The 18,181-nt window shown below is 41.9% G+C and overlaps 1 protein-coding gene across 3 annotated transcripts in view; it reads right to left on the bottom strand.

The window, feature by feature from the left end:
- The window catches only part of LOC147026737 (polypeptide N-acetylgalactosaminyltransferase 18-like), a 350,743-nt gene that overhangs the window by 331,959 nt on the left and 603 nt on the right, over positions 1-18,181 (bottom strand). The gene's annotated exons all lie outside the window — the stretch shown is intronic.

Below are 18,181 nucleotides of genomic sequence, written 5' to 3'. Positions count from 1 at the left end.
TATATGGTGTTTATCTTTTGTAAATAATCTATATAATAATAATAATAATATGCTCATTCATCCTTCTGTATGTGTCTGTGTATAACATTCCATTCCACCCATTGGTTGGACAGTTTGCCCACGATTTAAACCTCATGAAAAAATCATTTTGGCCACCACGTTGGCGCTTACCATTATGCGAAGCCAAAGACATCTTCGGAGCTGTCATATTCACTATCGCCATGCCCTCCCTATAAGTTTTCCATTCAGTGCGAAATTACCAATGCAACAGTTGAAAGGATGCCAATAGGCGTCACGGGCCTTGTGAAGATTGGTTTCCGCAACGGAGGCAGCAGTCTGTTGCCTTATCCACCCTCATAATAACTATGTGGCATTCTCTCAAGCAGGGCTTAAACATATGCCATTATAAAGGTCTTTGTCCAAGGTCTTTATTTACTTTTTGTGATGTGTTTTTTTTGTATTAGGAAGAAGATAATTGGTTTTGAGTCATTTATTGGCACAATTAATCTGCTCGTGGTCATATATCTTTTCCACATTTCTCGTGGGATTATAAGTTGGACAGGTGACCGTGATGAGCCATGGCATGTAGGAACTGTTTCAGTCGTGGTTTCTGTGAAGTCGGTGATAGCATGATAGGGGAAGGGAAAGAGTTAAATATTCTGCTGTGGGAATGCCCATTTGTTATATATTCTGCTGTGGGAATGCCCAGTTTCGATGTGGGAATGCCCATTTGCTTTTATGAGCGGGAGGAGAGTGAGGAGGGGAGGACAGAATTGCGGTTGGGAAAGGGGGAGGGGGCAAAGATGGGACAGAGTTGGGAGGTTGAGGACTTTTGGTTTTGGGTGGTAGGGGGTGGGGGGTTAGGAGTTGTGGGGAGGGAATTGATGCCTTAGCGTGGGGAGTGGGAGGTTGAAGATTTTGCGTTGGGGGAGAGGGGTGGTGGGAGGAGAGCAAAGATGGGACAGAATTGGAAGGTTGAGGTTTGGGGGGAAGGGAGTTTGAGGACTTTCAGTGCAGGAAGGAGGGGTTGAGTAGTTGTGGTGGGGAGGTGATTTGAAGGTTTGGAGTGGGCAGGGGATTGATGCCTTTGGGGAGAAGTGAAGTGAAAAGAATAGTTGAGCGCATTAAGGAGTTAAATCCAGCTTGTTCATGTCTAAGCCTCTTATCCAAACCTTATTTAGTTATAGCTATACCAGGATGCATTGTAAAAAAAAAAAGAGAATTGAAACAATTTATAGTAATGTTATACCCTCCAATTGTTACACTCTCCTAAGTTTCCTTTCTTCATAAGTTTAACAACAAGACCTTCTTCCAATCTGATGGTAAAACCTCTTCATCCCATATATTCTTGAACAACTTCTCCAATACTTCTGCCATCTTCTCTGGTGAAGTCTTCAATCGGATTATCAAAAAAAGCTCGGAATATGTTGGTGATTTTCTCCAACTAATTTGTGTCAAGATTGACATCATGTAGTGCAAACACTTTTGGTCGTGTCTGTTTTATGCAAATGATATCACTGTCACCTTGACCTTTGACATATATAGTCAAAGGACATTGACAGCCTCACTTTTGTCCTTTGGAATCCTCTGGTAAAGTTTGATGAAGATAGCTGAAAGCGTTCACGAGTTATCGCACTCACAGACAAACATACAAAGGAGACAGACCAACATATGATGGAAATTTTCAATTTTCATCATCATAAGCAACTTTATGTGACGATGTGTGAATGGTTTTAGGAAAAAACTGAGAAGGGGTCCAAATTTTCTGAGTAACATGTGGTTTTCTGATAAGGCCCACTTTCTTTAAAGTGGTCATGTTAACTTTAAAAACAATGTGTGTTGAGGTTCTAGTTCTTCTGATGAAGTTCTTGAAAGGCCGTTGCAGAGCCAGAAATGCACTGCATGGGTTGACATAACCAAATATGGCATCAATGGGCCTTTCTGGTTTCGAGATGAAGAAGGGAAATCAGAAATTGTATCCACTGAATGGTACTTGTTATCCAGAAGTTCTAGGTCACATTAGCAAGGAAGCACATTGTCAGGGCTGTGTAATGGTTTCAGCAAGATGGGGCCACATCTCACACTTCCAACAGGTCGATGCAGTGGCTACAACAGAAATTCAGTGATCGAATCATCTCTAGGACAGATGCTGAATGGGAGCCCCGTTCTCCGGACCTTAACCCACCTGACATGTCTTTGGGGTTACATGAAGGACAGAGTTTACCAGGGGAAACCTCAGACTATTGACGACCTCAGCAATGCAATTACCACCAACATCAAAGCTATCCCAGTTCAGGAATGCAACCGAGTTATCAAGAACTTCACCAGGAGGATACATTTGTGCCTGCTGCAGCATGGCAGCCGGCCGTTTAAAACATGTTTTGTGAACAGCCTACTGAAATCACTGGTTTCATTTTTATGTGGTAGGCTACTTTATTCTACATATTATAAAAGTTCTTATGTATAAGTTTCATGTTCAATGGAAAATAAAAAAATATATAAAAACAACTTTGGCTTGTGTTTTTTGACATTGACACAAGTCAAAACTCAGCGACTCACCGGATTCGGACCGGGCAACCGGGTCGGATCGACTGACCATTACAAAAGTGTCTCATTTGTGTAACATTTCAAACACCACTCCTAATTTGCTTGCTGGTAGTAAATATATTAGCCTTCTGAGATCACAGACGAGCTTTCAATATCCAAATGTTCAATTGTTCATTTTTCCCAACATTGTAATGGTGGTTAAAAAAAATTGTCGTCACAATCGATTTAAGGAAAGTCATTCTGTCCATTTAGTTTCAGGTTTTCTTATCATAACAAATTGCATGTGAGATGGCAGCGACTCCAAAATCTCGATTTGCAATGTATGATTTTGCTGACCCTAACGTGCAGAGCATCATCAGAATATCCAAATATGGTTCAATGTTCATTGCAATAGGATCTATAAAGACGACTGCTCTAATGCTTCACAGGCAAGACACTGCACAATAAAGTAAGCTGTAATTTAGAGGTGATGTTATAACAACTGTTTTGTCTGCTTTACCAACTTTGTAGATCAGTTATCTGACCAAATTTCAAATGCTTACCTCTAGACCAGGAGTATTATATGGGCCTGGTCATCACTGCAGCATCTGTGTCACTAGGAGTTGGCAAGTGATGCAGAGAGATTGGTTGTCTGGCTGGCCAGTATAGAGGCCCTTAAATATCAAGAACAGGTTCCTTCCCTTGGTGGAGCCATTAATTCAAAGTTATTTTGATGAAGTAATAATGTGCATGTGTGAACCTGCACACACACACACACACACACACACACACACACACACACACACACACACACACACACACACACACACACACACACACACACACACACACACACACACACACACACACAATAAAGATGCACATTTTCCAATCCCAATAACTTGTTGTTTACAAGGTTTGTACAAAGAATGACAATAATGTCGGCTCCAAATGCAGTGCGTTTGGTGACATGATCATCACATTGCTATTTGTCAGGATTAGAAAGTTTAACATTAAAGGTTTAATCCAAGTAAAATGATCATCACATTGCTTTAACACTGAAAGCCATAATACTTAGATCAATGAAAGGTGACATTTATGAATATAAATGCCTCCCCTGTTGCCTCCGAACTCACAAAACAGGCCACAACAGAAAAACGAAGACGCCTTATGCCCTCCAAAATAAAAGGTGATGCAATCAACTCCAACTATCTTCAACACAATGAAAGTCATGGATGACAGCAGGAGTTGTAGTAACACATGGCCTTCCAAATATTACAATGGCAGGTGCTCAACAATCTGATATTATGCTTTGCAAATTATTACCTGATTGGTGGAACCATGGAACATCATGAATAATGAGAATGCGGAAATGAACCATTATGAATAATGATTAGATATAGATAATTAGATAAATAGATATAAAGTTCGGACAAATTTTTTCTATCTACAAAGAATAGGACGTGTGCCGCACATATTTGAGATTGAAGGATCACATTGAGCAACACGTCCCTTTGGGGATCAGACGGGGTCAGTCATCCGAACAGAGACGACCAACTCGGGTTTGTAATAATGTACACAGTATGACAACTATTCCCTATGCCTCTGCAACTGGTTACCATTTACTGAATAATCCTCAGTGTGCAGAGCAATACCGTATTTGCTGGTTTAAAATCCCGAGTCGAGGAATAAGTTTAGATCAACTTCGTGCAATGGAGGCCACCATTCATCAGGTCAACCAATCCCATTCTTGTGAGACTGAAATAATTTGTCCGAACTCGATGTCTATTTTGTCTATGATGGGTTGACTGTATGACAACTGTACCACATTCAATGTTGATTCATCATGAAAACCACATCCCCCCTCCTCACCCTCAGTGAATCGGCATTACATTTCCGTCGGTTCTTTGGTGATTCATCTCCACCTAATCATTATTCATAAGATGCTCTACGGTTTGCAAATTATTATAAACAATGCAATAGAAGATGAAAGATGATGAAGTTGATTCAGAATTGGTGGTGATTTATTCATTACAATGCCTGATACACTAACTAATGATTGACGTTCATTTGGGCCACATATTACATATGCACAGACAGGATGGAGTGTTGTGAAGGGGTGGGTACAAGCCAGTATGGTGCATATAGGGGATGGGAATTTTGTGTACGTATGAATCATGATCATCACTCTCCCCAGATATTTTATTTAATTCGAGTATTTATTTCAATTAAATGTTGGTTCTGGTAGTTAAGAAGCTATCACATTTGCTTTAAGCCTAACCCCATGAACTGAATCTGCAAAGTTATTCATCATACTAAAATATGCAATTTAATCTCTGTCTGTCTATACGTCTGTGGTAGATGCATTCGGTTGCTACTTATCCAATCTCAACCAAACTTATCAGGGGAACTAAGAGTCATAAGGCAAAGGTTGTAGCAACATGGTTCGCTCCACCTGCCCATCCGTCCATCCATTGGGACCATACTCTGTGCAGAGCATTGGTGCAGCCTGAGCAGTCTCCTTGGCTATTGGTCACAATCCTGGACATGTCGCCACTCCGACACAGGATACCAGCAAGCTGGCAATCATTTTGCCGACATCAGAAGGATGACAGGCAGAGTCAACCCCACCTGATATGAATTCAACAGCCGAGTAGGATTTGAACTCAGGTTCCAGGGATCCCAAGCCCACTACCTTAAAGGTCCCATTACACTCAAAACTTTCTGGTTATTTATATATTAACTTGACCTTGCTAGTGAAGAAATCACCCATGTTTCTTTTTTAAAATAAAAAATGGGCTAATTAGACCAATATTTTTTGTATACCTTGTCGAGGCTCGTATGAGAGCTAACACACAACGCACATCAAGGGGGGCATGAGAGGAGGGGAGGGAGTGGGAAGGACAAAATTCGAACATTTCTAGTGCTTTTCACAACTTGCTATGCCCCGCCCCTCAAAAAAGTTGACTTCAGCGAATCGCAGGTCACGTGACCGTTCACGTCATCTCCAGAATGCGACTCGCACAGAGTGGATTGATTAGATGTCGCGCGCCGTATAAAGTACGCACAAATGCATTGTGCACATGAGTTTGCTATCTCACTGATCATCTTAATTCCTGTGATTATTTCGCGAAAGTTTTTAACAGTTTTAGCCTTACTTTCGAAAATGCCTGCAAGATGTATCGTAGCAGGATGCAGCAATACAACCAGAGACGGTGTAAGCCTTCATGTATTCCCAAAAGATGAGAATCTTCGGAGAATATGGACATCTAAAGTGAAGCTGACGAGGGGAAACTGGAAAGGCCCCAGCGACATGAGCGTCATTTGCAGCGCCCACTTCGAAGACAGTGACTTTGATCACGGGCTCTATTCGCTGTTCAGTTTGAAGAAGTTGAGGAGGCTGAAACCTGATGCAGTACCCATCATCAAAAGCAATGTCGTTCCTCATGCCGAGAAAAAAAGGGGTGTGAGGACAGCTGCTGAGAAGCGGAAGAAAATAAGGGTGTCATTTCGAAGTTCGATATCATACCAGTAGCCCAAATGGCCAGGCCCCAGCGCATGTTACCGTCCGTGGCTACTGGCGCAGAATATGTGATCATGATATGGTCCTGTCGCAGATGTGTGGGTTGTATTGTGGGATCAGAGCTATTGTTGTTTATCACCACAACGATGGCACGCAATGCCACTGGCACTAATGACTAAGCCTAAGTCTAAGACCTAATTAAAAGTTAGACATTTTAGGTAATTTTGGTTATGATTCATCTTAGCATAATAGAGAAACAAATCCTCAGTCTAGATCTAGAAAATTAAAATCGATATAGATCGAGATCTATCAAGAGCTAGATGTTTTCATTTTATCACTTTTGACATTAAATGTGTACGTTACCCGAGATATGCCTCCATTCAAACGTCTGGTATCTCCTACGTAGGTGCCCGAGGCCGAGGTGGATGTTGGAAATGCCTATTTCCGAGCTAAGAAGTTTGTCAAACTCGGGTTTGGAAATGGCATAATACACGTTTTTGAAACTTACTCTTTCCGATGCTTGATGTTATTTGTTCAATTAATTCCTCTAACAAGTCGAAATGTTGAATTTTACCATCGTCTTTCATGATTTGGCACTCAGTGTCACCACCATATTGAAAATGTGCGTGTGCGCTTGGTACGGTGCATGTGCATTAGTTTATTCAAGCTTTCTTGAAAGAGTAGACTAGTGAATAGAATAGTAAATAGAATAGTTACTTGTCAACTCTAGAGTCTAGACTAGTCCGATAAATGCGTCGTCCATCCGACTAGTCCGATAAATCTGGCGTGCTGTAGCTTTCTTTTATTATTCTCTTTTCTTCATTGTTTTCTACTGGCGCGACATGACGACAGTAGGAATAAAATAAATAAAAATGCAACAGAACGTCAGATTTATCAGACTACTCTCGACAATTGTGTCACAAGGTGTGTTCTGCACACAAGTTTTCATCGTATCCAGACAGCGAGATTGCTTCGTTTTATGCACGGAGAGATATGGCCGATGACATGCGCTGGCCTTGCTTGTGATTAATTCGCCACGGAGAATCATGTCCGCTGCACTGCGCTGGTCATGTCACCTCACGAAAATATTTCTGATATCGAGCAGTATGCAAGTCGAATTTGCATTATTGAATTACGAATAGGATTTAGTCTAACCAGTTGTTATTGCCAAGTCTTCCTTCGATGTCCCCCCGATCATTATGAACGCCGGGAATTTCATCGCCATTTTCCTCTGCTTGTCCTGCTTCGGGCTCGAACTGGTAAGGCCGTATTTCATTTCCAGCTGCCTGAACTTCACCTCCCGTGACTACGTTATCCGACAATTCTCCATGTGATTCAGACCAAAATCCTTCATTTCTCTCACACTCACTGTCGCTACCAGACAAATGAAAGTCCATGTCATCCATTATTCAAAACCAAATGTTTGATTTTTTTTAAATCAGAAATGAATGAAGCGATTGAGTCGACAAATCAAATGTGGAAACACACAGGAAGCCAATAGAATCACGTAGACCACTATTGTCGTTCTGGAGATGACGTCATGTGGGTTACGTTCTCCCCTCTTTCAGGGAATTTCAGCAGAATTTTTAGGGGCATTCCCGAAGAGGTTTGTTTTTTTAATTTTACATTTTACAGAACAAGTATTGTGAAAAAAACATTGTCAGATCTGAAATCACGATGAAAAACTCCTATAGGACATATATATATATATATATATATATATATATATATATATATATATATATATATATGTACATATGCAATTTCAGTGCTTTTGGGTGTCATGGGACCTTTAACCATTAAGCCAACACCAGGCATTCCACCCACCCATGGCTCCTAAGGTGGGGCCAACGCAAATTCTAGACGTAAATGTATACCATGTAGCACCACTCCTGGTGGTGGTGGGAGAGGGTATTATGAGTGATGTTTCAGAGACATGAATTGTATCGCGAGCAGGAGACCTTCGCCTTGTTTTCACAGTCACTTAACCTATGTTGCTTTCGACATGACTGCAAAAAATCCAGAAGAATTCCCATGTCATATTGTGTTTTTCCACCTTGGAAAAATGGCATGTTCAGGTGTATATATAGCAGCTTAAGCGTCATTCCACATTATCGTGCAGTTTTTCCAAGGCCGCTTCCAATAACAAAAGTAATAACAACATCAATAATGATTATAGCATAATAATGATATAAACAATAATAGTAATAATAAGTGGCAAAAATAGTATGGATAATAACATGACTCACCACCCCCCCCTTTTTTTTCCCATTCCCACTCCCCTCAGGAGCAGTTGTTTCTTGTTAATATAAAAATTGATTTATGAATGGGGTCAGTATAAAGAAAATGGCTTCTTAATCATTTTGTTGCAGGGACTCCTAAATGTAGATGTGAAAAAAAAAGCAAGAATCACTTTCTGGGAACTTCTCCCTCCAAGGAAATAAATGTTTAATTATTTTATGCAGTTATCAAAACCATGGAAGAACAAAACAATAGGAGAGGAAAGGGTGAACAGACGCAAAATTTGGTAAAGGGAAAACAGTAGGACCAAAACATACAGGATGCATCACAACACAGACTCAGAGCTGGAGGGTTGAAACAGGGCCTCACTGACTGTAGTAGAGAGTACTAGGTAGAGATGGGAGAGACGATGAGGTTGAGGCAGGCATAAAACATTAAATTCTGGAACGATGAGCTCAACATTATAGACTCAGGAATGCAGTCCCACAGGCAAAAGAGAAGGGGAGGGAGGTGGAGGAATTGAGGTGAGTATTAAGCTTTGTCTTGGAAAAGCTTTCGGTAGAACACATATTCGGTAGAACAAAGCCGCAGCAGCAGATGGGCAGAGAGGTGAGATGGCAACAGGAGCAAGACCACAAAAGTGCTCGTAAAAAAAAAAACAAAAAAAACAATAAGGCCACCAACCTCCTCACCATGAGTTTGAAGCAGACCCTAAGACTCAACTTCCTGACATGAGATTCCAATGAGATGGCTTTATACAGTGGCATGCAAAAGTATTCTCCCCCACCCCGACCAATAATGGCACATTTAGATGAATTACGAATTATGTGGAAACAATTTTTCCAAATGAACACTTTTATTCATAACTGAAGAGATCAAACAAAAGATTGTTATAGTTGAAGGAGGTTACATGTCAGGAATACCTGCAAAAAATATGTACAAATCACAATTCACTGGTTGCGAAAGTATTTCACCCCTTCGGATCAGAACTTGATGGAATCACCTTTTGCAGCAATTACTGCCACGAGTCTGTTGAGATAGGTCTCCTCTAGCTTTGCACAGTGAGATGGTGAAATATTTGCCCATTCTTCAAAGGAAAATTGCTCTACTTCTGCCAAGTTTGGAGGTGATTGTCGATGGACTGCAATCTTCACGTCTCACTATAATTATGTTCAATTTGGTTCAACTCAGGACTTCGACTGGGCCACTCAAGAACATTTATTGGCTGTTCTTAGAGCACCCTTATTCTGGACATTTCCATCTGTCTGTCTGTCCGCGAAACTTTGGTCAAGCTGAGGGGCTAAACCACTCAACCGATTCCAATGAAATTTGGTAGGTAGGACCAATATTTCTGGGAATCGTGTGCTTTCGAATATGGGACCCTGGGCCCCAGCAACGGCCCTTTAAAGTGGTCAAAAAATCGAAAAAAAATTCGAAAAATCGAAGCTTAGAGTTCTGTGCGCAATCTATCTAGCTCCCTTCATGCCAATTTGCAGCCCTAACAAAAAATATTTGTAGGAGGAGATAGGTTTTTGGCGAGTACATGTCGAACATTTCAGAAATGGTTAATTGCGAATATCTCTAAGAGAAAGAGTCTGATTTTGATGAAACTTGGGTGAAATGTGTACAATGTGGCTAGCATGTACATAAAAATGAATGGTTGCTATGCACACCTCCGTTGCTTATGCTTCAGTCACATTTGGCTCGGCGGCCGTAGGGTCTACAAAATCTATGGTCACTAGCAATTATAGGGCAGCCGCAGTATTTCCACGGTCACACAATGTAGCAGTCACATATGTTTTTATTTTTCGGGGAGCCGCACGGGTTATTTAGAAATTGTGGAGACCAAAAACGTGGGGGGTGCCGTACGGTCTTTGATTTGATGTCGCACGGTGACCTTAGGGCGTCCCTGTGGCGGCCATAGAATTTTCAAGGCAGACACAAGGTAGCCTCAAGGTGCCCGCAAGGCGACCGCAGGGGGGCTCTAAGGCAAACGTGGAAATAGTGTGGCCGCTGTAATTTTTGGGGGTTGGCAAAATTCATTTTTCATTGATAAGAGCCTACGGAAAATGCACAAATAACGCAAGCCCACCGTACGCCTTACGTACGGTCGACGTGGAACACATCTACGTCATGGCTACGGCTTGTCGAATTGCTACGGCCAACCAAGAAATGAAAAAAGTTATAACTCCGCGCTTTAATTCCACGGAGACCCCTACGGCCTGTAAAAGATAGCCAAACGGCGTAGGGCCACCCTGAGGCCACCTCAGAAACTCTGCGGCCGCCACACGTTTCTGTCAATTCAGGGGGGGGGGGGTTACGGCCGCCGTATCCGAGCCGTAGAGCAAATGTGACTCATGCTTTAGCAACAGCTAAAATACTTTATCGTACATCGTACACTTATTGTGGACTGTACAAAAAAATCAATACCTCCGAAACTGGACCTCCAAGGGATCTGTTTTTTTTTGTGCCCAAGGACAATGTCTTACAGCATCATATAAAAAAATAAAATCTTTCGCAAATAGATAAATGGAATTACCAGGGCTGCCATTTGTTAGAGTCTCTTTGGAAACATGCCTGAAATTTCACAAGGCGAGTTTCTGGGCGCAAACTAAGAGGGCTGTGATAATCATATTTATTGTGCTAAATTGATTGATAGCATGTACATGAATATCGGCTAGTCGCCTCGGCCAGCTTTCCATCTAGTGCGAGCAGCCATGTCGCCTACCGGCTTGTTTTCTTCTTATTCAGCCACTCCAGGGTGTCTTTATCTTTGTGCTTCGGAACATTGTCCTGCTGAAATGTGAATCTTTGTGCTTTAGGTCACTGTCCTGCGAATTGTGAAATGTAGATCTCCCACCCAGTTTCAGATTCATGGCTGACTCAAACAGGTTTTCATGAAGGATTCTCCTGTGCTTTACAACATCCATTGTCACTTCTGTCCTGATAAGCTTGCCAGGCCATGCTGATGAAAGGCAGCCCCATGGCATGATGCTGCCACCACCATGTTTGACAGTAGGGATGATGTGCTGTGTTAGACTTGCACCAGACACAACGCTTTGAATTTCGACCATAAAGTTAAATTTTTGTCTCGTCTGATCACAAAACTTTTCTCCACATGCCAGCAGTATCATTAAGATGCTTTTTCGCAAACTCCATATGAGCTTTTAGATGCGTCTTTTTCAGTAATGGCTTCTTTCTTTCCACCTGTACATGGAAGGTCCGTGATAGGTTTTTTTTTCCTGAGATAACTTGAGAACGGCTGAAGGGTTCCTCGTTAAACTTGGTAAAGCTTACTCATTAAACTTGCTGAAGGGTTCCTCGTAAAACAAGTATGTATCATGACGCATATATGAATTGGTTCGATGATGGGTCAAGAGTTCAAATGTCAAAGGTCATGTCAGGTAAAAATGAGATATTTGAAAACAGCTGAAGGGATTTAAATCAAACTTGGTTCAAGTATGCCTGGTGTTGGCTTAATGGTGAGGGTGGTGGGCTTGGGATCCTCGGATCCTAAGTTCAAATCCCCCTTGGCTGTTGAATTAATACCAGGTGGGGTTGACTCTGCCTGCCATCCTTCTGAGGTTGGCAAAATGAATGCCAGCTTGCTGGTACCCTGTGTCAGAGTGGTGACCCATCCAGGATTGTACCTAATAGCCAAGGAGACTGTTTAGGCAGCACCAACGCTCTGCACAGAGTATGGTCCCAATGGATGGATGGATGGATGGATGGATGTACATGGAAGCCAGCTTTGTGAAGGGAACGGGATGTTGTTGATTGATGAACACTGATCCCCCTCCCCTCACACTTCCCCCCACCCCCCCCCAATCTCAGACATAGAGCCTTGTAGATCTTTCAAAGCCCAATGTTGGATTTACAGTGACATCCCGAATGGGTTTCCTGCTTGCCTGGCTGCTGAGTTTGGATGGATGACCTCATCTGGGTGGAGTCTGTGAGGTACGATACGTCTTCCACTCCTAATGATGGATTTCACTGTACTCAAAGGGGTAATGTGTGACTGAAATCTTCTTATAATCCTCTTCTGAATGGTGCTTCCAGAACCACTTTCTATCTGGCTTCTTTGGAAAGCTCCCTGGTCTTCAGGTTTACCTTATTGGTTGCCCAAGTGAGTTGTACCTTCAAACTCCTTAGATAATTGGGGGAGCTTAATTTTTAGTTAAACCACTGATTACATCCAGGTGAAACCTATTACACTTACATTTATTTTGTAACCTTTCAAACAAACAATTGGCTCCTTAAGTGATTTGGAGTTAATTAGGCAAACGGGTTGAATACTTATGTAACTGAGAATCATCCGATTTTCTCTGTTAATCTAATTTATTTACATTTAATCTGCAGTTTTTAGCTATTTCACTTTGGAGTAGTTTTGGAACACTACATAAAGCTTGATTTGAAAGTACAAGTAAACTAGAAGGGCACTTGGTAGAGCGCATACCTCCGCCACGCAATGCCTGATCCAAGAGAACATATCAGGCCAATACATTTTTGAAATAGCATACTATATATCGTTTTGGGTGGGCCCGATCTCTCAATGGTGAAAAATCACATTTAGAATTAAATAATTCTCGTGTCCGGATCCAGATCTTCACCAAAATCTACTTGTTCGTCATTGTCACACACCCAATCTGTCCAACAAATTTCATCCGAATCCGTCCACAACTTTTTGAGATATCCTGCACACAAACAAACAAATGGAATTGCTCGTTGAGCAAGGAATTGCTGGAATAACTTTGTCATATCTCCATGATCTCTGAAAAAATCAAAAACCTGGAAATCAATTTGGTTCTTATAAGTCGATAGTGCTACTGTTTAATGAGTTATAGCACTTAGTTTGGTCATGATCATAACTTGGAAGTCAATCGGACTTGAAATGGCGTTTTTATCGCAATTTGAAATTTTTGACCAGACCCCCCTGACATTCGACCCCCGACCGCTAAGAAGGGTGCTGGTGTGACACACCAATGAGACATATGGTTAGATGCAGTATTGGAAGATGCACATTTTGGATTTGGTTTGAAGTCGATACAACCATTTTTGCGGATGTTATTGCTAAACTAAGAGTTTCGGTTTTTCGGTGACGTTGACCTTGACCTTTGACCAAGATTCACTAAAAACGACAAGTGTCTAAGTTGGACCATAGCTGACGTCTGTACCCAGTTTGGTCATGATCACTGAAATGATGTGGCTGCTACAGGGTAAACAAACACACAAACAAACAGACAAGCCAGTAGGCAGCGATGGGTCGCCGAGCATGGAAACTATAAGATATAGAGCAAAATGGATGTCACATATTGGATAGCGAATCACCTTAAGATTATGCATATCAAATCTCGTCCAATTCCATCGACTGATAACCACTCGGTATCCATTTGAATGAAAAGTACCAAAAATACAGTTTGAAATCGGAAATCCCCAAAGTTCGAGGGGGTGCTGTGCGTGAACAAAGATCTAAATCGAAAATCCGGCGCGATCGTTTGTGCACAATGTATTCCAGACAATTAGTGTGAATTTTCATGACCATCCGACCATAACCCTAGGAGGATTAGCATTTTGCACGAAAGCACCTCCAGCTCTCGCATATTATCGATTTTTGCACTAATTGACCTTTGACCCCTGACCTAAGCGAAATCGGTCAATATGTCCTGAGGCAAAGTTGTAGGACTCATTGAGTACCATGAACCTGCAAAGTTTCATTCGTATCGATGCACTCACCTGGTCGCTCGGGGGCCTTCAATTTTCGCCAATTTTCGCGCATACCGGAATTGTAGGGGGCACTGTGGGTAAAGTATTCCATTTATCACAGAAACCGGAATGCATTTGATAGCGCATCACCTGTAGATCATTCGTGTCAAATTTCATAACCCTACGTGGGATAATGGCTTTCGGAATTGATTTCGTGTGAACGGTACCGATTTTGAAGGTTTTTCGGGTGTTGCTAGGGAACCAAAGCGTCCCTAGCAACCATCACAATTTCCAAAGCACTAGGTCATAAGATGTACCTACCACTCGAGTTTGGTCAAAATCCGCCCACGTTTACAAACTGATGACAAACGAACAAACATCCAAACAAACATCCAAACAAACAGACAGAATTACTGACAATAAGGGTCACCTATTTCGGTGACCCAACAGACAGACAGACACACAGAATGACACACACACACAACCGACCAACATAATTGCCAAAATCCGAAGGATTCCGGCAATTAATAAACAGACAGACAGGTGAAAACATAACCTCCTTCCACCTTCGAAGGCAGAGGTAATAAGCTCAGGTGGCATCAAAATGTGAAAACTTTGGAGGGGAGTGAATACTTTTTGCCAGCCACTGTATTCCAGGGCCTCAAGATGGGTAAGATAAGAAGCAGTAGCCCTACCCACAGAGTAGTGCCACATTCCATGACATTTTGAATCTGCGCTTGTTCGCCTCGCCAAAGGAGAATGTATTGCATTTGGTTCCGTTTGTTTGTCTGTCTGTCTGTCTGTTTGTCTGTCTCTGTTTGTTTGTCCGCACAGAACTTTAGTGTTTTTCTCCGCAATCGCTTGTCGGATTGAAACGAATTTTTCACCATTGGTGCAACTACTCCTGTAGAATGTTCTAATAATTATAATGTCGTAGGTCACGTGGTCTGGCAGCCATATTGGAAAAACGGAAAAACTCTGGACCTCGGTATCTCTGAAAATCGCACCCAAGGAAGAAATTGAAACTTGGCACATAGCAAGAACTCCTCATATGGAATGAGTTTGATTTTTTTTATGAGGTCATAGGTGCCCTCGTTATGACATCATAATTGCATATGTAGAACACTACATCCAATGAGTATGAAAAATTTTGAGGGTCATCTCGGGATAAAATAGTCCACAGAAAATAAAATTCATTACGTCATTGGTCACGTGATTGGGCAGCATATTGAAAAAAAAAACAACCTTCGAAAAACCTTCTTCTCTGAAGTGGCTGAACAGATCGACGCGAACTTTATACATATGACCGCCTGTCCATGAGGAACAAAAGGTTCACACACATGATATCATAGGTCACATGGTTTGGCAGTCATATTACCCAAACACCTATATATAAAAAAATACACCACTCAAAAGAAGTCCTGGTGAGGGTCTGCAATCTCTGATTGCTCTTTGTCTTGTGATGTTATTGGAAATAACTTTTACTTTCTGTTTCGCATCTATATTACAAGATGCTAAGCTTTAGCAGCTCAGGAGTCGACTTTATGCATCTATCTCATTCAATGTGCTGGTGTCCTTGCTGCCATCTGTGGTCTCAATTTCTCCTTTGCCATCAATGCAGCTCCACTGGGAAAAGAGATTTTTGCCATCGATGTTTGTTTTTTTGCCATTACCCATTAGTTGATTTAATATGTTTTTAAGCAAAAATCTGTATTTTGTCATTGTTGTTTGTGTTGTTGTTGGTTAAGTGGTACAGTTGTCATTCAGCATACATCCAGAAAGCCAGTGCCCACGTTTTTAGTTGTTTTATTTTACATGCCTATGCATGCATGTACAGGTCATGGACAAAAAAATGGAAACAAGCTGCTTGCTAGAATTATTGTGTTTGTCCTGCACATTTTTAGCTCACCTGGAACGTACTTCCAGGAAGCTTATAGGATAGCACGTCGTCCGTCCGTCAGTCTGTCCATCCGCAAATACTTTCAACTTCGTCTCTGAAACTACACATACAATTTCGATGAAACTTTACCAAAACGTTCATCACCGTATATGTAGCAAAGTTTGTTCATGGCATTAAAAAAAATCTTGCCCTAAGGGGGTTTATTGCGGTTGCCCCCCAAAATTGGTATTTGTTTTCTTTTCAGAAACTACACATGCAATTATGATGAAACTTGACCACAATCTTCATCACCCATGACGTACCAAAGTTTGTTCACGGCATTAGAAAAACCGGGGTCTGAGGGGGGTCGACAGAGGGAGTTTACGAGAGGGTTGACCCCCAAAAGAGATATTTGCTTTCTTCTCAGAAAAGACACATACAATGCTGATAAAACTGGGCGACAACATTCATCGCCCATGGTGTACCAAACATTGTTCACGGCATTGAAAAAACTCGGGATCTGAGAGTCTATAGAGGGAGGTTACGAGGGGGTTGCCCCCCAAAGAGGGATTTGCTTTCTTGTCAGAAACTACAAAAACAATTCCGATGAAACTTCACCACAACCTTCATCACCCATGATGTACCAAAGTTTGTTCATGACATTAGAAATACCGGGGTCGAAGGATGTGTAAGGGGGGTTGCCCCTCAAAATATCTATTTTCTTTCTTCTCTGAAACTACACACACAATTTTAATGAAACTTGACCACAACCTTCATCACCCATGATGTACCAAAGTTTGTTCATGACATTAGAAATATCGGGGTCGAAGGATGTGTAAGGGGAGTTGCCCCTCAAAATATGTATTTTCTTTCTTCTCTGAAACTACACACACAATTTTGATGAAACTTGACCACAACCTTCATCACCCATGATGTGCCAAAGTTTGTTCATAGCATTAAAAATTAAATTCATAGGAATTTACTTTCTTCTCCATTACATATTTTATGGGCCATACATGCTGACCAGTGGTTCCCTGGTTATCTTATCCAGCTGCTACCAGGTGAGCACCCAGGGGTATTGCACCTATGTTGCCTTTCACCATCCCATCCATTTGGTTATATTATACTTATCGTCTCATTAGTCCTGTGTTTTAGTTCGTCTTTTCCATTCCTTCTTGTATGAATATGGACACCCAACAGGATTACAAACAAAACTTGTCAAAGGGTGGAGGAGCTCCTTGTGAGCCAACGGCCATCCATATGTAGTGCCCAACTGTGTCTGCGGACATCCTCCTGCATTTGGGTTACCCTTTTTAGGAGGTTGGTGGAAGGATTTGTTCCGTAAAACACTTCATTCTGCAAAACCCACAAAATGCAAAGAAAACTGAAAACCCACTCCATGGGAGAACCATCCGTGCTGTTGCCTTTTGCAGGGCAACTCACTGAATGATGGGATTGGGGCAAAGCCTTTGGGACCCCCATTCCTTGATGATAGGAGGAAAAGCATGGCGTAAACTTCCTGGGTTATATTGCAGTGGTGTGCGGAGGAGTGGTGCTGACGGCGGCGGTCTCCTTGGGTTAACATTAGGCAGCCCCTTCGGGTGGGTGCTTGAAATGTCCGATCACTAAAAGAGGATGAACACCTGTCTTATCTTCTGAGCTCCAGCGTTTGAACATTGGTTTTGCAGCATTCTTTGAGGTTCGAAGACCGGATGTTGGCGAGATCATGACAGGTGGTTACACATACCATTGGTCTATTCACTGATGGTTACAACGCCCAAGGAGTTGCTGGAGCAAAAAAATACAGATTTTTTTTGTAAATTGAGTCTGCCAGATGCCAGAAATGGATTTATAAGCAGACTCAAATTATGTTGATAAAAGTGTTTGCCAACTTTTCCACAAAAAATGCCTCCAGGATTCTGTTTTATGGAAAATCCGCCCAGGCGAAGATGGCAGCGTTTGTCAGACAAGACCCTGCGAAGGACCAAACACTGCACCAGAAAGCTGAGAGGCAAGCACACGACCACCTGACTCCTTAGACATCACAATGTATAAATTAAATAAAAGAAAATCGCTTTGACTCAAATGAGCAGCTGAACTGAGCGACCTATGGCATGGTAGAAGGTCCAATTGCTAAAGAATGAGGACATCACTTTCACAGGGGTGCTCCTTGGTCTTTATGACCACCACGAGGTGGGAGTGGTTTTAGTACAAGTAAATAATTTGCTATCAAACTTAGGGTTGACCATGCAGCCCGATATCCCAATGTGGGAATCTATGAGGTCAAAAATCTGGGTCATTTGGAGGCG

The sequence above is a fragment of the Eptatretus burgeri genome, chromosome 5 (genome assembly GCF_056783735.1).
Source record: "Eptatretus burgeri isolate ZD-2024b chromosome 5, Ebu_testis_v1, whole genome shotgun sequence".
NCBI lineage: Eukaryota > Metazoa > Chordata > Myxini > Myxiniformes > Myxinidae > Eptatretus > Eptatretus burgeri.
The sequence above is the reverse complement of the archived record's forward strand: the minus strand, read 5'-3'. Positions and strand labels throughout refer to the sequence as shown.